Source organism: Phoenix dactylifera, chromosome 1 (assembly GCF_009389715.1).
Source record: "Phoenix dactylifera cultivar Barhee BC4 chromosome 1, palm_55x_up_171113_PBpolish2nd_filt_p, whole genome shotgun sequence".
Lineage (NCBI taxonomy): Eukaryota > Viridiplantae > Streptophyta > Magnoliopsida > Arecales > Arecaceae > Phoenix > Phoenix dactylifera.
In genome coordinates, this window is record NC_052392.1 from 26,296,830 (window position 1) to 26,320,384 (window position 23,555).

At 37.4% G+C, this 23,555-nt stretch overlaps 2 long non-coding RNA genes across 3 annotated transcripts; both read right to left on the reverse strand.

Annotated features, from left to right (window-relative positions):
• Positions 1-13,033: 13,033 nt before the first annotated feature.
• LOC120104579 lies at positions 13,034-13,601 on the reverse strand. Its single transcript, XR_005506963.1, has 2 exons — positions 13,440-13,601; positions 13,034-13,325 (listed from the first exon to the last, which is right to left on the reverse strand). It is a non-coding gene; the product is annotated as an uncharacterized LOC120104579 (long non-coding RNA).
• An 887-nt stretch (positions 13,602-14,488) lies between these two features.
• Positions 14,489-22,222, reverse strand: LOC113462450. 2 transcript variants are annotated; one of them, XR_005513595.1, is made up of 4 exons: positions 20,785-22,222; positions 20,583-20,658; positions 14,845-15,018; positions 14,489-14,756 (listed from the first exon to the last, which is right to left on the reverse strand). It is a non-coding gene; the product is annotated as an uncharacterized LOC113462450 (long non-coding RNA). The 2 variants fall into 2 exon arrangements; XR_005513594.1 differs by lacking the exon at positions 20,785-22,222 and having other exon boundaries at positions 20,583-20,777.
• Positions 22,223-23,555: the final 1,333 nt, after the last annotated feature.

Genomic DNA, 23,555 nt, shown 5'->3' on the forward strand with positions numbered 1-23,555 from the left:
CAAATTTTCTTGGTGTTAATATATTCAAGTTGACAGACCTAAATCTGATTCATGAGGATGAATTAATTATGCTAGCTAGTAAGAAAATAATTTTTTTTTAGACCACTCTGGAGAAACATATCTGAGGACATTTCCATCCCAAACATCTCCACACCATCTCTAAACTTGCCTCCACACCATAAATATTTAATAGTAAATCCTATCATAATCTTTCGCTCTCTAATTAAATCTTTGTTGAATTGGAGAAGAAAATATTTTTTATTGGACATGGGAGTTGCACATGGAGGTAGGATGGTCGGGATCTGCAATCGGCTGAGGAGGACAGTCGGCCGGAGCTTCTGCCACTAACACCGCGGATTGGCGGTGGGTACGAATAGGAGGAGGAAGTTGGCCAAGAAGAGAAGGCCAATGGAGAGGAGGAGGATAAGGAGACCAGCGCAAAGAGAGGCGGAGGCGGTGCTCGATCAGCAGCGATCGATTAGGCAGCAAGGATTTCAGGCTGAGATGCGGTGAAAGGGGTTGAGGAGGGGGCCGGTCGGTGTAGGTTAGGGATTTGGGGCGGATGGAGGGGCCGGTCGAGATAGGTTTGTTAAATGGAGTCCGACGATGCTTATAAGTGTTGTTGGGTTTTGGCTTCCGCCAACGCTTATAAGAATCGGTAATTAGGCCCTCCGACACTTATAAGCATCAGTAATTAATGGCTTCCGGCAATGCTAAACAAAGCATCAGCAAAGCCCTTAATATTTCGATGCTTCAAAAAGTATTGGAAAGCTTAGGCGTGGTAGCCAAATTGCCGACGCTTCTATCTAGCGTCGGCAATTCCACTTATTCCTGTAGTATCTAATGGACACTTGTCTTGTCTCATCTAGAGAAAGAAGACCCCAAAGCTTAATCTTCCATTTTGATACCTCTATAGCGCGAAGTTGCTTAATGAGCATGTAGAAATATGCACAAAATAAGAAGATTATCTATCTTGTTAAATGGAGCTTGACTTTGCTGGTACCCGAGCAAATGGATTACTCAATGTGAGACTGCAAGCTGGTTCTTTTGCTGAGTTGAAGTTGCATCATTTGTTTCTTTTGGTTTTCCTCTACTTTTTTATTTCTACAACCGGTTTTGTTTCTGTCATATTGCCTTGCTCTACTCTAATCTCTGTTAGCTGCTGTAACTCTTTCTTTTCTTCTTCTGTAATTATTTTTGCTCTTCAACAAAAGTTGGGTGGCTACTTTACCCATCTCCTTTGTTATCAAAAAAAAAATCCATTGTGATCCAACTATGGTGTTCCTTTTAGTGGCTTTTTGGAACAGCTCCTTGAACAATGGTGACAAAGATATGGAGTCGATCCATCCTTCCAGAAATGAATGTTTTTTCCCTTGCTCAATTTGAAAGCAATACAATTCCACAAGGCATCAAGCTACTTGGTAATATCTTGCCATAATAGTGAAAGCTTAGAAGAAGATCGTCTGACACACATCCCAAGCTTCTTTCTGGCATATTAAGAAATTTTGATTTGTTTTCATCAAGGTATATTTAAACCTTTGAACAGTTTCCAAGCTCACAAATGCTTCAAGTCTTCGACTGCAATGGATAGGATTCTTGACTAAAGGTAGACTCGACATTTTATGAGTTTGGTTCGATCGAAAGGTCGAGAGTAGCCCTAAGCTCTCAACAGCTTTTAGCTTGGTTCAACATGTTTGATGCACAAACGATATATATAGATGAGATTATGGCTTAAACCATACGTTAAATTAATAAAATTAGTAAAAGTTGCTTTTAGTTTTGTAAGTGGTGCTTTGCTTTTGAATAACACTACAAAAGCAAAAAAGCATCCAAGGTGGATATAGAAGGGGAAAGCAAGTATAATTGAAAATTATCAATCAGTAAATAACCTTCAAATTTTTCTTTCCAACAAACAAAAGTAGAATACATAATATTATTATACGATTATAAATAATTGGTTGAGTATACTTTAGGAAACTTGATAGAAGATCCTAAGATTTTGTTAAATAATTAGAAGAACAAAAACACGTGTTGGGAATTGTATCCTAAATGTCAATCGTCAGCATATTGATGATTGAATATTGTAAATAAATTGACAAATTAATAAAGTATTATTTGGCATTATTCATCATTTCATCTTCAAATGAACTCTTATATGATGAAGTCTTTAGGACTTATGTTATGATAAAGGAGGATTTATCTTTGAGTCCTTAAACTTGTTCGCGACCAAATGATATGTTGTTACTAGGACGACAACATTATCGAGATTAGGTCGTTGTGTGACATATACGTTGGTTGTCCTCTTAACCAAGGAGTGTGGAGACACTGGTATGCCATACAGGTGAAGTGTAGGAGTACATTTCACTGAACGTGACCAATTCCGGAACGCTCTACTGTCGAGAGATGTTCCGAGTGGATATGGGTATAAGTTTGGCCCTCTGACCTGAGACCACAACCTGTGACTAGCAAGCAACTCACTGTACTTTGGTACCGGACTACCTGAATTTCTAATTCAGTGACGGAAGGTCACTGGGTGCAGTCAAGTACTTGCGTAGTCAGTTGTGAGTCAAGATGGAATTGACCCCTCCTGCAAACAGGAGATAATGTCTTGTGACTAATTTAGCAAAACCTTGGCCAGGGTAATCTCAGTGAGAGTCACGGGATATCTAAAGTTAATCACATAATGGATGTACTAATTATAGGGTTGACAGGGAGCTCTAAGTCATCCTGGCATTAAGAGTCAAAGGAATTAAATTATACAGTAACCATAGTTCAGGGTTCCAGAATATTTGCTTCGCATATATTCGGCCTATTCGGACGTCGGGTACCATTGCTAGATGGTCACATCGATTAGTGTAGGAAGTCGTTCCTATACTACCGACTTAGGTTCGAACCTATGAGGTCACACGCATAGAAGATTCCTGATTGATCAAGAAGGCTGATGAATGATTAAGAATCATTTGGGGGTAATTTGGTCAATTCGATTGGCAAATTATCTTATAAAATAATTAAAGTAATTATCGGAGGATTAATTAGCAATTAGATTGCTAATGAACTCAATTGGATTGAGTAATTAGACTAAGGATGAGCCAAATTGAATTAGATTCAATTCTGGGCTCAATCAGGGTTTTTGACCTGATTGGATTAGGTCTGAATCAAGAGGACTTAGGTTGACCAAATTAAATTAGATTAAATTTGTGCTTAATTAGGGATTGACCTAATTGGATTAGGTTCAACCCATGGTAATTGAATCATTCTAATTGTTAGGATTTAATTAAATTAAATGGGTTTGATCTGAAACTATTCGGATCTTGAAATCCACTTGTCACATATCCATGCATGGCGCCATAAATTGATTTTTAATATGATTAAAAATTAATTTAATTTATTTAATGGTGCCATGGGACACTTGGCAACATCAGGGACCTCTTTCATCATTAGATGGGTCGAAATGGAGAGATAAATTCATGAAAAGAATTGGATAAGATCAAATTCTCTCTCTTCATGACATATGCCATCCTTATCTTTATCTAACTTCTAATTAAGGTTGAATTTCGAATTTAATCACCACAAAATCACCACGTGACCCTCTAATCTGATTAGGGGCATGGGAATTTCGAAATTGAAAGAGGGAAGTGGCAACATGATGAATGGTTTAGATTAGATCAAGCTTCATCATGTAATGGCACATGAACTTGAATTTTGAATTCAAAATTCAAAACCCCACAAAATCCTCCACAAATATGGGATGGTTGGCATGAAGTTAGGTAGGAGAGCAACATTAAAAGGACCTCCATCATCTGGTGGTCGAATTCAAGGAAAAAAGAGAGAAAAAGAAGAAGAAAAAAGGGAAAAGAAAAGAGAGGAACCCTAGTTCATGCATGGAAAAATTCTGCATTCAATCTAGCTGACTTCTTCCTCCTCTAAGTCCACCGCGCCATTAGTGTTAGGGGTCCCTGATAAGAGTCTTTAGATCAGATCTAAGTCCTCTTCAATCCCTTTAAACCTTTCCTCCAAGTTCTTCCAAGAAGGCGGATCAAAAGTTGATAGTGTTTGGAAGATCAAATTTCAGCCTCAAGAAATTCTGCGCAAGCTAGCACTTCCGCAGGATTGGATCTCTTCAGGAACTTCGCGTGGACTTCTCGTAGAGGCCATTCGTGTGCATGGCTGCGAAGTCGAGGATCAGATCCACAAGTTTCATCCATCATAAAAGGTATTAATCCTACATTAATCTTTTATTATGGTGTCAAGATCTAGGTTTGATTCCCCGAGGTTTTACCCTCTTTTGGGGCTCCTCACGGAGATATCTCCAGAATCCATTCAATGGATATTCGGAGATTAATCGGAATAGAGTTCTTAAGTTTCAGATCTGATAGTTAATCATGCATGAAAGTTTTAGCATAATTGTTTAAACGATTCCGGCATAATCCTATGTGTTCTTAAGGTGCTGATTTCTAGATTTGATCTTGTAAGCATGCATGAATTAAATTGTTTGATTCGATTTTTTCGCTGCGTTTTAAAACTTAAAAAGAACTACGTATGGCTTGATCCCCCTTATGAAGGGGTACGTAGGCAACCCGATCAGGTTCAGCCATGGTTTTAAAAAAAAAAAAAATCCGCATGCTTAACACCGAAGAACCTAGGATTTACTTTCAGTGGTATCAGAGCCAGGTTCATGTTTAAACTTTTTTGTTTTAATTCTTGTAATTAAATCTTAAATCATGAGCATGCTTAGATTAGATCTAAAGTATTTTTATGATTGATTTAATTGCTGATTATGCATGATTAACTAGATCTGAAATTTTGAATGCATATGATGCATGTTTGTGTTAAGATTTGTAACATAAATAAATCTGAAATCATAATATTGTTTAGATTAGATCTAAATAAAATTTATGATTCATATGATCTCTGATTTTAATGAACAAATCAGATCTGAAAATAAAAGTGAAAAAACAAATACATAAGATGTATGTTGTTTGTATTAATTCATGTTGTTATGTATATGTGATGCATGAACATTAAATATAATGACTTAAACATGAATTTAATCTGATTACATGTGATTAATTACAAAAACTCAGATCTGAAAATATGTTTTAAGAACTGAAAGATTGTAATTAATATGTAATTAAAAAGAAATATGCAATGATCAAAACTTTCATAAGTCTAAACTTAATTGAGAATTAAGTGTTATGAAATAGAATTGTAACTCAATTAATTGACATTGCATAATTCTTTGGGCATATGGGTTAGCTTGAATCAAGTTCCTAGGATTGGGTTAGACCTAAGGTTAGAATCATACATGGACAAATAGAATTAATTGATCAAATCTAATTAAGTAGTAACTAGATTAGGTCAAGAAAATTCTAGATCAATTTACAATAGTTGTAGATGGATCAAGTCCATGTCTTTGATTAGACCAAGATGGAACTTGATTTAGGCTCAGAGGTGTAGCCCGAGTCATTTGAGTAATCAAATCGAAATTGATTAACCAGTCGGTGTCTAAGGTAAGTTTGGCAGTTTTGACCGGTGGTTTTTAATTGGGAGCTACTCGCACTGATTCGTCTTTGCCGAGTTAATGGCATATCCCTTCCACCGATCTCACTTACCTGGCCGACATGGTCAATCACATTTTGATTGGATCACTTAATGATTCGAGTTAGCCCATGCCTATAAGGAAAATCAGTTTGACTGATTTAGGTGTCTCCTTAACCGGTTTGAGTCTAATCTGATTTGGTGAAGTCAGTGGGAGAAATTAGACTAACCGGATCTTCTCATCTATCCTAATTATGAAATCCTCTAAAATTATTAGGTCCTTAAAATGAAATGGTTATGGGGATAACTAGGTCATAGCCTCCCATTAAGTTGGGTGATAATGGGTCCAATGTTTTGATAATTATTGGAGGCGCGACACGCCTGGTACTTATCAAGCATTGGAATTGTCATTCAATATATGATGAGTTAAGTGTACCTTCAATAGGCGGTCAGGTGAGCCGAGCCACACTCGGGCTTGGTCGTCTATTAGTTGATTAGACTTAACCCTATCATTTAATGGTTGGACCTGACTAGGGTATTCGGTGGAGGCGCCACACGCCTGCCGAAGAACCTAGGGCAAAATTATCACTAGAAGTTGCTTGGTGAAGCAACTGGTTTAGAACCTACCAATAGGTGCATATGGGTTAGCCGAGCCACACTCGGGCCTATATGCGATCTATTGGGTTCTAGTGCCCACTAAAGAATTAGGAGTAATTTTTCGAATTGGAGGTAGAGGCTACCAATTTGTATAAAATAGTGGGAGTATCTTTAGACTAAAGTCCAAGTCTACTGTGTTTAGTCAATTCATATACTAATAGCCAAATTTTCTTTTATATAGAAATGGCCACAAGTTTGTCACTTCGCTCATTATTGGATAATGACAAGTTGACTAGTCCCAACTTCAATAATTGGTATAGAAAGCTGAAAACTCAGCATAGTCAGACCAAAAGGATTAAGGATGACCAAAGTCAGGCAGAATGCTTCTATTGTAAGAAGCAGGGGCATTGGAAGAGGAATTGTCCTCAGTACCTTACCTCACTTGACCCGAACAGGCTAAGCAAGAGAAAAGGGCAATCAGTTGCTGATCAAGGTATTTATATGATAACACCTTGTAATTTCTCTATATGTGATAATTCAACCTGGGTATTAGATACTGGAAGTCCGTTTAATATATGCAATTCATTGCAAGGACTTCAGGTCAATAAGAGATTTGAAAACAGCGAGAGATTCCTGAATGTTGGAGATGGAAGATCTGTTCCAGTTCTAGCTTTAGGAAATCTCAAACTTGTTTTCAATTCTCATGTAGTTGTCTTGAGTGATTGTCACTATTGTCCTGCATTCTTATTGAATGTAATTTCCGTAGGCCTTTTGGCCATGAACGGTTATGAAATTTCAATAAAGAAATATTCTTGTGATATCATTATGAATGGTGTTACTGTAATGAATGGACAATTGAGCAATGGCATCTACTTGTTATCACAACCTGTTAATGTAATGTACACGTCAAGTAAGCGTCCTAGAATAGATAATGTCACGGATGTCTACCTTTGGCATCATAGGCTAGGTCATATTAACAACAACAGGATGAACAGGTTAAGTAAAGAGGGAATCCTCAATGTTAATGATTGTGAATCATTGACAACCTGTGAGTCATGTCTTCTTGGTAAGATGACCAAATCACCTTTTACCGGAAAAGGTGAACGAGCCAGTGATTTATTGACCCTTGTACATTCTGATGTATGTGGGCCAATAAGCACAGATGCTAGAGGTGGGTATTCATATTTCATTACGTTTACAGACGACCTTTCTAGGTATGGTTATGTCTATTTAATGAGACATAAATCTGAAGCATTTGAAATGTTCAAATTGTATCGTAATGAAGTAGAAAAACAAACTGGAAAGAGTATTAAAACTCTTCGATCAGATCGAGGAGGCGAATACCTTTCCAATGAGTTTTTGACATATTTAGGAGAGAATGGGATTCTCTCCCAATGGACTCCTCCTGGTACACCACAGTATAACGGTGTATCAGAAAGAAGAAATCGAACTCTGTTAGACATGGTTCGATCCATGATGGGGTTTGCAAGTCTGCCCATATCCTTTTGGGGATATGCACTTGAGTCAGCCTGCTACATTCTAAATAAGGTTCCAAGTAAGTCTGTAAATAAAACACCACATGAGATGTGGACTGGACGTAAGCCAATGCTGTCTCACCTTAGGGTTTGGGGGTGTCCAGCATATGTCAAACGTTTGAAGACAGACAAACTTGAACCCAAGTCTGACAAATGTTTCTTTGTTGGTTATCCTAAAGAAACTAAAGGATATTACTTCTACTTTGCTGAAGAACAAAAGTTATTCGTAAGCAATAGAGCAGTTTTCTTAGAGAAAGAATTCCTTAGTGAAGGAACTAAAAGCTCTAATGTTGAGCTTAGGGAAGTTCAACATGTAGAAGATCCGACACCATCTACTGAACTAGTTGAGTCAGATTTGATTAGATCAGATCCAGAACCCATCTTAGATGCACCATTAAGGCGATCAGGTAGAGTACCACGTCCGCCGGACAGATACTACGGTTTCTTGGTCCAGGACGGGGATCCTGTCGAACTTGATGAAAACAATGAGGATCCGATCACCTATATGGATGCTATGCAGAGGCATGACTCTGATGCATGGCTTGGAGCCATGCAATCCGAAATGGAATCCATGAAGGTCAATGATGTATGGACATTAGTTGACCCACCCGAAGGGATTAAACCCATAGGGTGTAAGTGGATTTTCAAAAGAAAACGGGGCACAGACGGAAAAGTAGAGACCTATAAAGCCCGTCTGGTTGCCAAGGGATATCGTCAACGTTATGGTATTGACTATGACGAGACGTTTTCTCCTGTGGCAATGCTCAAATCCATTCGGATTATGCTTGCGATAGCAGCACACTTAGATTATGAAATCTGGCAGATGGATGTTAAAACTGCTTTTCTAAATGGAGATTTAGAAGAAGAGGTGTATATGATGCAACCTGAAGGTTTTATATCTGCAGATGAGTCTAAGGTGTGCAAGCTTCAAAAATCCATTTATGGATTAAAGCAAGCTTCACGGAGTTGGAACATACGATTTGATAAGGTGATCAAATCATATGGCTTCATTAAGAATGAAGAGGAACCTTGCATTTATAAATGGGCAAATGGTTCAGTTATTATATTTCTTGTTTTGTATGTGGATGACATTCTTTAATCGGGAATGACATTCCTGCATTACAAGGAATAAAGGTTTGGCTATCATCTCAATTTGCCATGAAGGATTTGGGAGAAGCATCTTACATCCTAGGGATGAAGATCTATGGAGATAGATCTAGAAGATTGCTTGGATTATCCCAATCTACATACATTGATACTATACTGAAAAGGTTCAGTATGATTAATTCCAAGAAAGGCTATCTTCCAATGGGCCATGGAATTAACCTCTCTAAAAGGGATTGTCCGACAACCTCTCAAGAAAGAGAGACTATGGATAGAATTCCATATGCTTCGGCAGTGGGATCTATAATGTATGCCATGACATGTACTAGACCAGACGTGGCATACTCACTAGGAGTAGTGAGTAGATACCAGTCTGATCCAGGTAGCAACCACTGGAAGGTTGTCAAAACCATCCTTAAGTATTTGAGAAATACTAAAGATCAGTGGCTTGTCTACGGTGATTCTGACTTAAAACTTGAGGGATATACCGATTCAATTTTTCAGTCAGATCAAGATGATAGCAAGAGCGTGTCGGGATATATCTTCACTCTTAAGGGTGGGGTCATCTGCTGGAAGAGTTCCAAGCAGCATACAGTGGCAGATTCTACATGTGAAGCAGAATACATTGCAGCATCTGATGCAGCCAAGGAAGCCGTATGGTTGCGCAAGTTCATCACCGAGCTGGGAGTGGCACCTTCCATTGATGGTCCAGTTCCTATATTTTGTGATAACACTGGAGCCATAGCTCAGGCAAAGGAACCTAAAGCACATCAGCGGACCAAGCATATTCTGCGACGTTATCACCTGGTTCGAGAGATTATAGAACGAGGTGATATTGATCTTCAGAAGATTGACACAAAAGAAAATCTGGCTGACCCATTTACCAAAGTCCTCGGCATCAAAGAGTTCAACGAACACAAGTCGAAGATGGGTATTAGATACTGTGCCGATTGGCTTTAGGCTAAGTGGGAGTTGTTGGGAATTGTATCCTAAATGTCAATCGTCAGCATATTGATGATTGAATATTGTAAATAAATTGACAAATTAATAAAGTATTATTTGGCATTATTCATCATTTCATCTTCAAATGAACTCTTATATGATGAAGTCTTTAGGACTTATGTTATGATAAAGGAGGATTTATCTTTGAGTCCTTAAACTTGTTCGCGACCAAATGATATGTTGTTATTAGGACGACAACATTATCGAGATTAGGTCGTTGTGTGACATATACGTTGGTTGTCCTCTTAACCAAGGAGTGTGGAGACATTGGTATGCCATACAGGTGAAGTGTAGGAGTACATTTCACTGAACGTGACCAATTCCGGAACGCTCTACTGTCGAGAGATGTTCCGAGTGGATATGGGTATAAGTTTGGCCCTCTGACCTGAGACCGCAACCTGTGACTAGCAAGCAACTCACTGTACTTTGGTACCGGACTACCTGAATTTCTAATTCAGTGACGGAAGGTCACTGGGTGCAGTCAAGTACTTGCGTAGTCAGTTGTGAGTCAAGATGGAATTGACCCCTCCTGCAAACAGGAGATAATGTCTTGTGACTAATTTAGCAAAACCTTGGCCAGGGTAATCTCAGTGAGAGTCACGGGATATCTAAAGTTAATCACATAATGGATGTACTAATTATAGGGTTGACAGTGAGCTCTAAGTCATCCTGGCATTAAGAGTCAAAGGGATTGAATTATACAGTAACCATAGTTCAGGGTTCCAGAATATTTGCTTCGCATATATTCGGCCTATTCGGACGTCGGGTACCATTGCTAGATGGTCACATCGATTAGTGTAGGAAGTCGTTCCTATACTACCGGCTTAGGTTCGAACCTATGAGGTCACACGCATAGAAGATTCCTGATTGATCAAGAAGGCTGATGAATGATTAAGAATCATTCAGGGATAATTTGGTCAATTCGATTGGCAAATTATCTTATAAAATAATTAAAGTAATTATCGGAGGATTAATTAGTAATTAGATTGCTAATGAACTCAATTGGATTGAGTAATTAGACTAAGGATGTGCCAAATTGAATTAGATTCAATTCTGGGCTCAATCAGGGTTTTTGACCTGATTGGATTAGGTCTGAATCAAGAGGACTTAGGTTGACCAAATTAAATTAGATTAAATTTGTGCTTAATTAGGGATTGACCTAATTGGATTAGGTTCAACCCATGGTAATTGAATCATTCTAATTGTTAGGATTTAATTAAATTAAATGGGTTTGATCTGAAACTATTCGGATCTTGAAATCCACTTGTCACATATCCATGCATGGCGCCATAAATTAATTTTTAATATGATTAAAAATTAATTTAATTTATTTAATGGTGCCATGGGACACTTGGCAACATCAGGGACCTCTTTCATCATTAGATGGGTCGAAATGGAGAGATAAATTCATGAAAAGAATTGGATAAGATCAAATTCTCTCTCTTCATGACATATGCCATCCTTATCTTTATCTCACTTCTAATTAAGGTTGAATTTCGAATTTAATCACCACAAAATCACCACGTGACCCTCTAATCTGATTAGGGGCATGGGAATTTCGAAATTGAAAGAGGGAAGTGGCAACATGATGAATGGTTTAGATTAGATCAAGCTTCATCATGTAATGGCACATGAACTTGAATTTTGAATTCAAAATTCAAAACCCCACAAAATCCTCCACAAATATGGGATGGTTGGCATGAAGTTAGGTAGGAGAGCAACATTAAAAGGACCTCCATCATCTGGTGGTCGAATTCAAGGAAAAAAGAGAGAAAAAGAAGAAGAAAAAAGGGAAAAGAAAAGAGAGGAACCCTAGTTCATGCATGGAAAAATTCTGCATTCAATCTAGCTGACTTCTTCCTCCTCTAAGTCCACCGCGCCATTAGTGTTAGGGGTCCCTGATAAGAGTCTTTAGATCAGATCTAAGTCCTCTTCAATCCCTTTAAACCTTTCCTCCAAGTTCTTCCAAGAAGGCGGATCAAAAGTTGATAGTGTTTGGAAGATCAAATTTCAGCCTCAAGAAATTCTGCGCAAGCTAGCACTTCCGCAGGATTGGATCTCTTCAGGAACTTCGCGTGGACTTCTCGTAGAGGCCATTCGTGTGCGTGGCTGCGAAGTCGAGGATCAGATCCACAAGTTTCATCCATCATAAAAGGTATTAATCCTACATTAATCTTTTATTATGGTGTCAAGATCTAGGTCTGATTCCCCGAGGTTTTACCCTCTTTTGGGGCTCCTCACGGAGATATCTCCAGAATCCATTCAATGGATATTCGGAGATTAATCGGAATAGAGTTCTTAAGTTTCAGATCTGATAGTTAATCATGCATGAAAGTTTTAGCATAATTGTTTAAACGATTCCGGCATAATCCTATGTGTTCTTAAGGTGCTGATTTCTAGATTTGATCTTGTAAGCATGCATGAATTAAATTGTTTGATTCGATTTTTCCGCTGCGTTTTAAAACTTAAAAAGAACTACGTATGGCTTGATCCCCCTTATGAAGGGGTACGTAGGCAACCCGATCAGGTTCAGCCATGGTTTTAAAAAAAAAAAAAATCCGCATGCTTAACACCGAAGAACCTAGGATTTACTTTCAACACGTACATGGATGCTATATATAATCATGTAGCAATATACACATCCTCATATTTCCATAATAAAAAATGTCCATAATATGCTTTGTTAAGTCAGCCTCATGGTAGGTTGGATTAAACATATAGTTAATTTTATTTTTAGATATTAGACAAGAGGTCAAGCTAGCTAAAATTTATTGAGCCAAAATTAGAATAAAACACTACAGGAAAAAGGACCTATCCCGACGCTTTCGTGGAGCTTTGGCGACGCTAATTAGCGTCGGCTAAAATACCCCCGACGCAAAGCCAAGCGCCGGCAAAGCGTCGGATATAGCGGTGTGGCAAAAGTTTTTGCCGACGCTGGAGTAAAGCGTCGGCAAAAACATGGATTTACCGACGCTTATATAGCATCGGCGATAAACCGACAGGGCGTTTTCCCCGACGCTTTTTTGCGTCGGCAATTCCTGATTTACCGACGCTTGTATAGCGTCGGCATTAACTTTTCCCCGACGCTTTTAAGCGTCGGAAATTGCTCAATTGCCGATGCTTTTGAAGCGTCGGGAATTAGACCTTTTTTTGCCGGTGGTAGCACGACCTTTTTTACCGACGCTTAAAAGCATCGGGAATTGTCTTTTTTTAAAAAAAATAAAATAATAATCAGTATTATAAAATACAAATTACAAAACATATATTATAACAATATGAACCTGTATTACATTGATACATTGACACAAATATTCAGATCATTCAAAATATGAATATTGATATATCTGATTAAAACTCCATGTTTTTAACTCATGTATCAGAAAAGCTGCCATACAAATTACAATGTACTCTGAAAAAGCAAATTACAATGTACTCTGAAAAATAAGAAACATATACATATCAAACTCATAAAAGATAATCTAGAATGCATCAGGGACGGGATTCAGCTCCATCATCATCATGTCTACAAGCGTTTGATGAATCAGGAATCTGCAAAAAAAAAAAAAAAAGAGAAAACATAAAAGTTAGGAATAATGTGATACATTAACTCATATATCATAATTGATAATATGTAAAGTATTGAAATATAATAAAGTTAATTACCTGAGAAGGTAGAAATCGTTGTAACATGGATGTAATATTCGTAAGCTGAGACTGCAAATTTGCTTGGTTTTGCTTCAGCTCTTCAATAGTTGCTTGAAGATGACGAACTTCTGCAGTGTTACTACCTTCTCTGGCATTTCTTATATATGTGCCCACTGAAGACAACTGAGTGGGAGTAACTCCAACGCCGTAACCCCGCACTCGACCATAACGCTCTGGGCCCATCAATTCAGTAAGCACTTGAGCTTCAATATGATTGTTCGCGTCGGATGATGATGACCCTCCGACGCGCTCTGAAATAAGATTTGTTGCCCTATCCTATATCTCTCAAAAAAAAAAATCAAATTAATGTATGCGAATAATAGAACCAAAAAAAAATACAGCACAAATCAAAGATGAATACATACAACTATATCTCTTGACTCTTTCCGGACAAAGTTGCCATCTCGGTGGGTGTGAGTCATCCTATAAAACTCCACCCTACCAGGCTCCCTCCCATTATCATCCACCTACAACAAAAAGTATATTTTCCGAGTATACATGCTATATGATAGAATAATTTAAGATAAATTTAAAGAGTTTCAAAAAAACTTACGAATTCAGCTCTACGCCTCGCATAACTCATGGAGCCTGAAGTGTGAGGAACAGTCTGCGATGCTCGAGCAGCTCTACCAATATTGGAATATGTCTTTCCCGAAAAACAATAAACAATGTAATTTATACAATGTATAAATTTCTAATCTATAATAATATTAAATACAATCTAAGGTATTGAAAAAATATACACAACCTGTGCTCTCTCGGAAAACCAGTAGTGGACAAGCTCCCTCCACTGATGAGAGATTACATCTGGAGGACAAACACGGGCCACCTCCTCTTCAGTCATGCTCTCGTGCTTCCAATCCGCCTTTAGCTTTGCCTTATATTCTTTCCATTTGCGGTTGATGGACTTTAGCACCCAATCATGGCTATTTGCAGGAAGGACAAACTTTGTCTATATCAAAATCAAAAATGTTATATCAATGTTAAATCAAAAAATAATTGAAAATAGTAAGCAACTTCAATTCTTTACCTCAACAATTCTAAGAAGCTAAATCTTATACGAAGGAAGCATTTCATTCCATTTCGTATAGTTGAGCGGACACAATTGTCCCTTCCGCGCAACTGATCCTAAAAAAGTGGATAAAATGCTTGCAGTATTCTTGATGGGCTGCCCCAGTTCGTTGCAATGGACGACAATCTTCTCATCCTCAGGTAGGCTCCATACGTCCCGTGCTCGAGTGGGCCCTCGTGTTCTCCTCACTCTCCTCAGTCCATCTATAAAATAACAAGTCCATTAAAGGTAAATGATTTAAAATAGTTAGATTGTAAGAGAAATTAATATAAAAACTATAAATCAAATTACCCAGGACGTCCACATCATCCGTGTCTGGACGATCAGCAGGTGGGGCATGCTCAGACTGGGACCCGGACTGAGTATGGGGCTCATCGGGCTGCTGGGAACGATCAAAAGTAGATCCCACGGATGTGTGCTGAAACTCAATATTTCTAAAACGTTTTCCTCGCGGCATATTGTAATCTAGAATGCACAAAAAAGAATCAATATTAGTTAAATATTAAAAGTACATTACTTTTAATATTCTTATAACTGCCACCATCCTCTTCTGAATTGAGAATATTTAAGATAGTCTTCTCAATTATATTGTATTCCCGCACCAAACTCCTTATTCTCTCACAATTAATAAATATTAAAAGTACATTACTTCTACATGATCATCTAAGCTGGTCCAAATATTAGCTCTTCTGATGCCAAAAAACATTTAGAGGTGAAGATAGGAAACACACTTAAAGCTGTTGATTTGTGGGAGAACTAATATACGATGAAACCAGAACTCATTGCACATATGTCTGGGACAAACATAATATACCAGGGTTTCTGAACAATCTATGCGTGAGTAATGTTTATATATGATGCAGCATAACTATTAGATTTGCTAAAACATGTGGTTCACCCACAAATCCATTATCACAATCCCTGTTCTCTTTCTTGTTTATATTTATTTATTTTTCAGATTGAGTGTAGACAAACTTTATAAATGCTGACTTATCTTCAAGAAGAAGACTAATAATAGGAGATACAAGTCCAAATTCAGAGTAGCCTTACTGGTAAAGTGGTATGATTTGGGAGTAGTGTGATGACACCACTTTCAAAGTAGCAGCAAGAATCGCAGCCTGGATTTTTAAAGTTTTCTAGGTAACTCTTTAAGTTCATGGCAGCTCCTCGATGATGCACCAGCAATCCCAATCCAAATCCATGCTTTACGACAATTTATAGATGAACTTGCTGGCTGCTCAAACTTCGAGCCAGATTACTACGAAGATATGCACATAAAGTAAAAACATCCATGAAAAAAAATGCACAGAACAACATAACCAAATCTGATGCTATCCCTGCCTACTGAATTGCTCTTAGACAACTATAGCATGAAATAAGTCACAAGCTCCAAACCAATTTCAGCTACCCGGTCATGTAACATGTATTGCTTCCTACATGCCATACTATGTTGCAAAATTCAACGCCTGGCACAGTTTGAATATCACACTAATAATCCAATCGCCTCCAGAATCCAAATGTAAAATCTGAATAGTATTTTCACAGCATGGAAGCAACTCTTGATAGAGAAAAATGCCTTCACTTGTCATATTTAATACATAGCAACGGATATAAGTGTATAGCAGTAAAAGATGAATGAATAATGGGACTCATTTACTAGTAGTAATAAGGCTGTATAGATTTTCTAACATCTGGAAGGCAGTGCACATTCCCTGAATACGGATTATCTTCTTTATCAATACTTGTTTGCCATCTACTCTTGATGTCAAGCTACCTCCATCATAGCTTTGCATATTTTCAATGAGGGATTTCAGGTCCGTGGCCCAAGGAGTTTTACATAAGGCTATGACTTAAAGAAGTGAAAAATCATAATACTGCTTCCATAGCACAAGAAACCTTACATTTGCATGTGTGTTTGTGTGTGTGTTGAGCTAGTTCTACAATATTTACACAATTTTCATTATAAGTCCAATATTCAAAAGCAAGGGTACTTTCTCTTTCTACTTATTAAAAGATCTATGAATGCTGGACTAACTTTGTCAATAACCTACGAAGATTTAAATTTGCTTGATTCATTTCTGCCTTGCACAGCTTACCTGGTATTGATAATCCTAACATATATTGATAAGAATTTGCGAACATCAGAAGCAAATTCGTGATGCCTATCATCAAATGCTTTCCATGCTAAACTATCCGCTGGATGTCTTAACATTCCATCCCTTGTACGTCCTTCATCATGCCATCTCATTAAGGAAGCCGTCTTTGATGATGCATACATCCTTTTCAATCTAGGTATGAGAGGAAAATACCTCAAAACTTTAGCCAGAATTTTTTTAGACTGTGCAGCATCCACTTCATTCGACAAATCATGCCTGTCTTCATTTTGTTTTTTCCATCGTGAAGACCCACATATTCGGCACGAATCTTCATTAATATTATCACCACGATATAAAATACAATCATTTGGACAACTATGAATCTTCTCATATCCAAGATTCAGGTCTTTTACTAGTTTTTTGGCTTCATAAGAAGTTAACGGTAAAATAACACCTTCTGAAAATGCATCTTTTAATAATTGAAGAAGCATAGTAAAAGACTTTCCAGACCATCCATTCAAATATTTCAAATGAAATAAATGCACCATAAAAGAAATCTTCGTAAAATTCTTACAACCCGGATATAGTTCTTTATCACAATCTTTCAGCAAGTTATGATACCAAGTTGTGTTATCTTCAGAGTATATAGGTTCCTCAACATGTATAGATTCAGTAACGGTATGCTCATCACCTATTGGAGCTCCTTCTTACTCTCCACTAAAATCTGTTAAATTTCTAATATTATGTTCAAGAGCATCTCTGAGTAAGCCCCTCATATTATCTTCTACAACAGGATTTCTGTCTGTGTTACTAGATCCAATACTAGCAGTGTGTTCTATAACTAAGGGTTGGTTAGATGAAGACGACAATTTAGACTCTCCATGAAATATCCATTCTGTATAACCCTTTAGAAAACCATTCCATACCAAATGTTCTTCAACAATTTGTGGAGCGATAGCATAACAATTTACACATTTTTGACATGGACAAAAAATATTCCCATTCATTTCAGATTTCTCAGAAGCAAATTTAACGAAATTCTGAACTCCATTCAAATATTCGGCACTGGATCTCGACTTATTTATCCAACTTTTGTCCATTAATACTGATTGAACTGCAAGTAATATAAAACAATAATAAACGAAATTAGGGTATGAATCACCAATACGAAATCATGGTACAAAAAGATCTTGGCAAATTTTATTAATACAAAATATAAGATTCCGAGAAGCATATGTTGTTCAGTAATTTGATCCAGATCGGTCGAACCCCAAGCTAGATCATGAAAGAATCCAGAGGTCAAGCAGCAGTAGTAGATTCACTCATAAGGGATACAAAGGCAGGAGGTATAAGGTTCCACACACAGAATTATCTCATCACCAGCTAACATGTGGCACATGAAGAGTACCAGTTCACAGAAGGTATGGTTTTGTTTATACTGATGTTTACGTTGCGGCAGAGTTTATCTTCAAGTGAACTGCCTTTGCAGGATATGAAACATCAGTAATCATATTATCTTACAAAAGTAATGTGTTTTAGGAATTCTATTTGCATGGTAGTGAGATTGTATGCACTTTAAGAGATTTGATCAGCGACCTAGAGCATTCCTTATTTGAAGTTATGGAAACTGTGTTTCATGCTATCTTCTAGGGACTCTTTTTAGGATTTAAGCCATGTTTCTGTATTGTTATAACTAACAACAAAGATAACTTAATTGTAAGATATCATCCCATATATGTTCAGTGATTGGAGACTTCAGTTATTTATGAAGTATAATTGGGTGCATCATGCTATCAATGTGGACCAATGTATGAAGCTGACAGCAAAACAGGCAGGTATATATGATCTCAGAGTTTCCAGCCATATACTTAGGTGTTCACCAGGAGGGAAGAATTAACATTGAGATCAGTACGACTATTCAAAAGATTACGTCTCTCTATAGTCTCTATAGTAAACCGATGTCTGTATCAGAGGTTAAATCATAGATAGAATCAAATTGTTCTAGGCTTTTTGGTTTGGGGCTGAAGCACTGACTTATCACTATTTTTGAACTAGTCTAGACACTGACATGCACTGATAAAAGAGGAACAACCATGACATCAGTTGAGCTGATCTGAACATTAATTTCTTCCACACTGGTTCAACTGCTTAACTAGATAATTTTACAAATTTTTATCATATGAGTCTTAAAGAGAAACAAGCATGCATATAGGTATGCAGAAGCATAATTTGTGATAATTATCCTCTCTTAAAAAATAAATTGTGTTAATTATCAAATTATATGTGATGGTTCGGGATAAACAAAACATTGAAATAAGCAAATTACTTTTTAGGGGAATCAAAGGAATGATTGAGTGGAAGTTATCAACATCCTATGCAATGAGCTGCTACATAGCTAATTGATGGTGACATCAAATATTTCACAGAACTTATTGAAATTATTGCATGGATAAATAGATATTGTAATAATGAGAAAGAAGAGATTCAGGGGAAAAAAGAAAAATCTACCTCTCCATTAATAAGATATTGTAATTAGATATTAGTTATGCAATGATGATGATCAAACGCTAGAGATAGGGGAGTTAGAGTTGTTTACACTAAAGTATTATAAATTCGAAAGATACAAGTCTGTCTCCATCTATTAAATCAAGCAAATCAGACGTGCTTCTCACTTGACACACAATGCTTATGTTAAAATATAGCTAAATGTTTCATATGTAATTTATGAAATACTATTTAACATTAACTTGTATTCGAAAACTGAATTGTCTCATGACTATCAGGCATTACAAAACAAGAAACTTATGAGAGTAAAGTGGTATTACTTTTATCCTGACTCAACCTAACCTAAGGTAACCTATTTAGGATTTTTCATAATCATGCAAATCTCTACAATTATAAGGAAAATCCAGTGGAATGTTCACATTTTGACAAACTTGATGTTCAACCAGTATAATAAATGCACTCACTTTACCTAGCTTACCTAACTCTTCTTAGCTTTCAATTAAAAAAAGAAATTAGATGAGTGCAACCATCAAAAATACAAGTATATTTATCTTCAAATATAAAATTTAAAATATTTAATCATAAGATTATTGCCACCTATATTGCTGCTCCTGTTCATCCTATCGGCTCAGCCCGCCTTTATAAATGCTAGGTTTTGGTTAGAATCCAAAACGTCATTTTGATCAAACTTACAAAATGAAGTCTAAAGTCATTACCATGACCTGTTTGGTGTCACATAAGTTTGTAATCAAATTCTAGCCAGATCAAATCTTGTCACTAACAGCCAAAAAACACTAGATGGCTCCTCTATGTTTATATATCTTCCTGCTGTACTTCAATTTTTTTCTCTCAAAATCCAAAACAGAGGAGTCTATTTAAAGACCAGAAGACTTCTCCAAATGGCGGCCCCTTGACTCAATAAAAGACCGCAGCACCGAGCTTGGGCCGAAGACCTAGAAGCCTGAACAGTATGAACTGGGTTTGAGCTTAGAAATAAATCTAAGAATCCTTGAGGTATTGCTTATGTTGTAATCCAAGAAAAAATGACAAGACTGAGCAACATGTACAATGAAACCCTTTATTATTACTATTATTATTATTGTAAAACTTTTGGAGCATTTGGTAGCAAGGATTTTGCTTTCAAATAAAGCAAATAAAAGTAATAAACAAAAGCAAGGAATACTATGCAAATGCTATCTTCAAGATTAATTGTCGAGAAATATAAACAGCAATAATGACGCAAATCAGACTGTCAATGAAATAATTAGATAAAATAGACCACCTGATGCTAAGGAATGAAATAGACTCCATTATTATGACAGAATCATTAGAAATACCATACAAATAGCAATGAATTTCTGCTAGTAACATGAAAACTGAAATTATTTACCCGAAAATTTCTTTACGGAGAGTATGAGGATCACTTACCTCAGACGACGGCGATGTCGACGGTGGCGGAGTAGCTACGGCTCGCTCGGGATGGAGGTGAGATGTCGGCGCGCAGCTAGGGCATCGACCGGCAGAGGATGAGGAGACGGGGCCGGGCGAGAGTTAAAGACAAGAAGAAAACAAAGAGGAGGAGGAGGAGGAGGAGGAGGAGAAGGAAGAGAAGGAGGAGTAGGAGGCTTACCTCAGACGACGGCAAGGTCGACGACGGCGGAGTAGCGGAGTCTTCGATCGCCGATCGGGGCTAGGGATAGAGGTGAGATTAGGGCTCAGAAGGAGAGGGGGCCGATCGAGCTAGGGCTTACCTCAGAAGGAGAGGTCCACGGCAGCGGAGAAGTCGGCGCGCTCGCAGATAGGAAATGAGGAGAGGGGCTAGGGCTCGCAGATAGGAAATGAGGAGAGGGGGCCGATCGAGCGAGGTGTTGGAGTTTTAAGTTTTCTAACGACGCTTATAGGCGTCGTTGTTTCTTAAACTTATAACGACGCTTTAGAGCGTCGTTGCAGATAGAAAATGAGAAGAGGGGGCCGATCGAGCGAGGTGTTGGGGTTTTAAGTTTTCTAACGACGCTTATAAGCGTCGTTGTTTCTCAAACTTATAACGACGCTTTAGAGCGTCGTTGTTTGTTTCGCTTTTCCAACGCTAACCCAAAGCGTCGGAAAAGGTTGGCGCTGAGCCAAACTTTACCGACGCTTTCCCCTAGCGTCGGAAAAAGTTAGTCGGAAAAACCAACATTTGTTGTAGTGAAAGATTATGTGAAGACAAATAATATGAATATTATACAAGATTGTGAAGAAGCACTTAAGATTTAAAATCTAAAAAAGTCTTATTTGCATGTTGAGGTATCAATAAAATTAAAACGGGAGGGAAAAAAGAAAATAGATTTGATATCCACCATGCATCCTTATTATGGAATTTTCTGCATCTAGAATTGCAAAGACTTTTTACTCTACTTGCACTACCTATCTAACATTTTGCAAAGGAGGAAAGAGATTTGACTCTTGGAGAGTGGATTCTTAGAGAGCAGGAGTCTTGGATTGGAGTGGTAACGCACTAGATGAAATGTAGTGTGACTCTTGGAGAGTGGGTTCTTGATTGGAGTGGTAATCGTGGTGCACTCAAGAGTGATTGAGCCGGAAGCTTGATTCGAGTGTAGCAGTGTAGTAGACTCAAGAGAGAGATAAATTGGCTTACACATAAAGGAGGAGAAAGTTGAGGATCACATGTAAGGTTTAATTCTATGTAAAACATAAAACTATTCTACATAATCTTGGGTATTCTAATCCTAAGGAATTTTGTAGCTTATTGCTTAAATATCTTGTATGTTAACTAGATGAGAACAAGATATTCTACTTTTAGTTCTCCTCACACCGTTAATTTCATATCTTCTGGCCTCTATCCCTCAAATAGAGTTGATCTCTTATATTAGAATAATTTTGTGTATCACTCATAATATTTTTCTTATCAGCGTGATTCTGTGTCGACCTATATTAGTTTTCTTTATTATTACAATTTGATTAGAGTAATTTTTAGGATCACATGACAACCTGTATCCCACATAATATTTTTCATTGTTAGTGAGATCCTATATCAGTCTATATTATTTCCATGTATGGAGTATGTACACAAGTATATATAACCCCTGAGATGTATCGAATATAAATAAATAGAGAAATAAAATTACCTTTCTCTCTCTCTTTCTTTCTTTTTTTTTTCCTCTTCTTCTCCAAATATTTCAACACCTTAACCCATACATGATATTACTCCCCTACCAAGCAAGTCCGTAGGAAGAAGAAGGCAAATTACGCAAAACCAAGTCCCGAGCCTTGTTCATTGTTAACAGAAGGATATTGTGTCCTTCTACAACCCTGATTACCCTTAACCAACATTTACTCAATAAAAACTAGTGAATGACAGGAATTAATATGCAACTATGAATGGTTCAGGTGCTAATCTTGAAAATTCCTTTTTAAATTTAATTAAAAACTACATATTGTTTATGTAGCTGCAGATTTATATAACAAATCATAATATATCCATACTTGATAGCCAGCATTTTATCACTAACAATATTAATCTGGGACAAGAGCGAGACTTAATTGGTCTATAGGAAGACTTGCTGACATAATTTCAAATGATATTCTCGAGAAGCAACCATCCAAGGGCGTCCAGAATTTATTAGAAATAGGGTCCACAAAGAGGGAACGCACAAAATTTGGCAAAAGGTTTTGAGGCACAAACCAAAGGTTCAAATGCTATATTATATCATAACCCCCGTGCCAAAAAACTGCAGTCTACAAATCCTTTTAGTCGTGTTCTCAAACTATCGTAGCCTCAAACATCTCCATATCAAAACAGGATAATTAGGTCGGCAACCCGTCAACCACAACACAACAAACGAAGCGGAGATAGGTGGTGCTCGTGAAATCCAATGGCTCGATGTATCACACTATCCTCCGAGTGAACCGAGGATTGAGCGTAGTATACAAGAGGCGCTGAATTATTAGCATTTCCCCTCCATCGTCATTCACTTAGGAGTTGCAGTCATCATATGTGATGACCTAAATCCTTTTCCTAGGGATCCTAGCTGATTTTACCAGGCATCTACCACTTGTCTATATTTTTTACACGAACAAATAATTACACTCTTAACTGCAGCTTTTCCTACTATACTTCTTGCTCCATCAGATTGCCAATGAATTATAAGCTCCTAAAAGAATTCACAATCAAAAGCAACCCTTGAGTAATCACAAATGTCTCTTCAGCTATAAGGATTGGTGCTCCAATACATGTCCCACTGGGCTTAAAAGGCACTGCATATCTTGTTGCCAAGCTCTCAAACCCTCAATTGATTTCTTCGAGACATTTAGCAACCAGGAATTTTTTTTCAGAGTATTGTGTCAACCGTTTTCCACAGTAGATTACAAAAGATTAAAAAGAACAGCTAGAATAACATA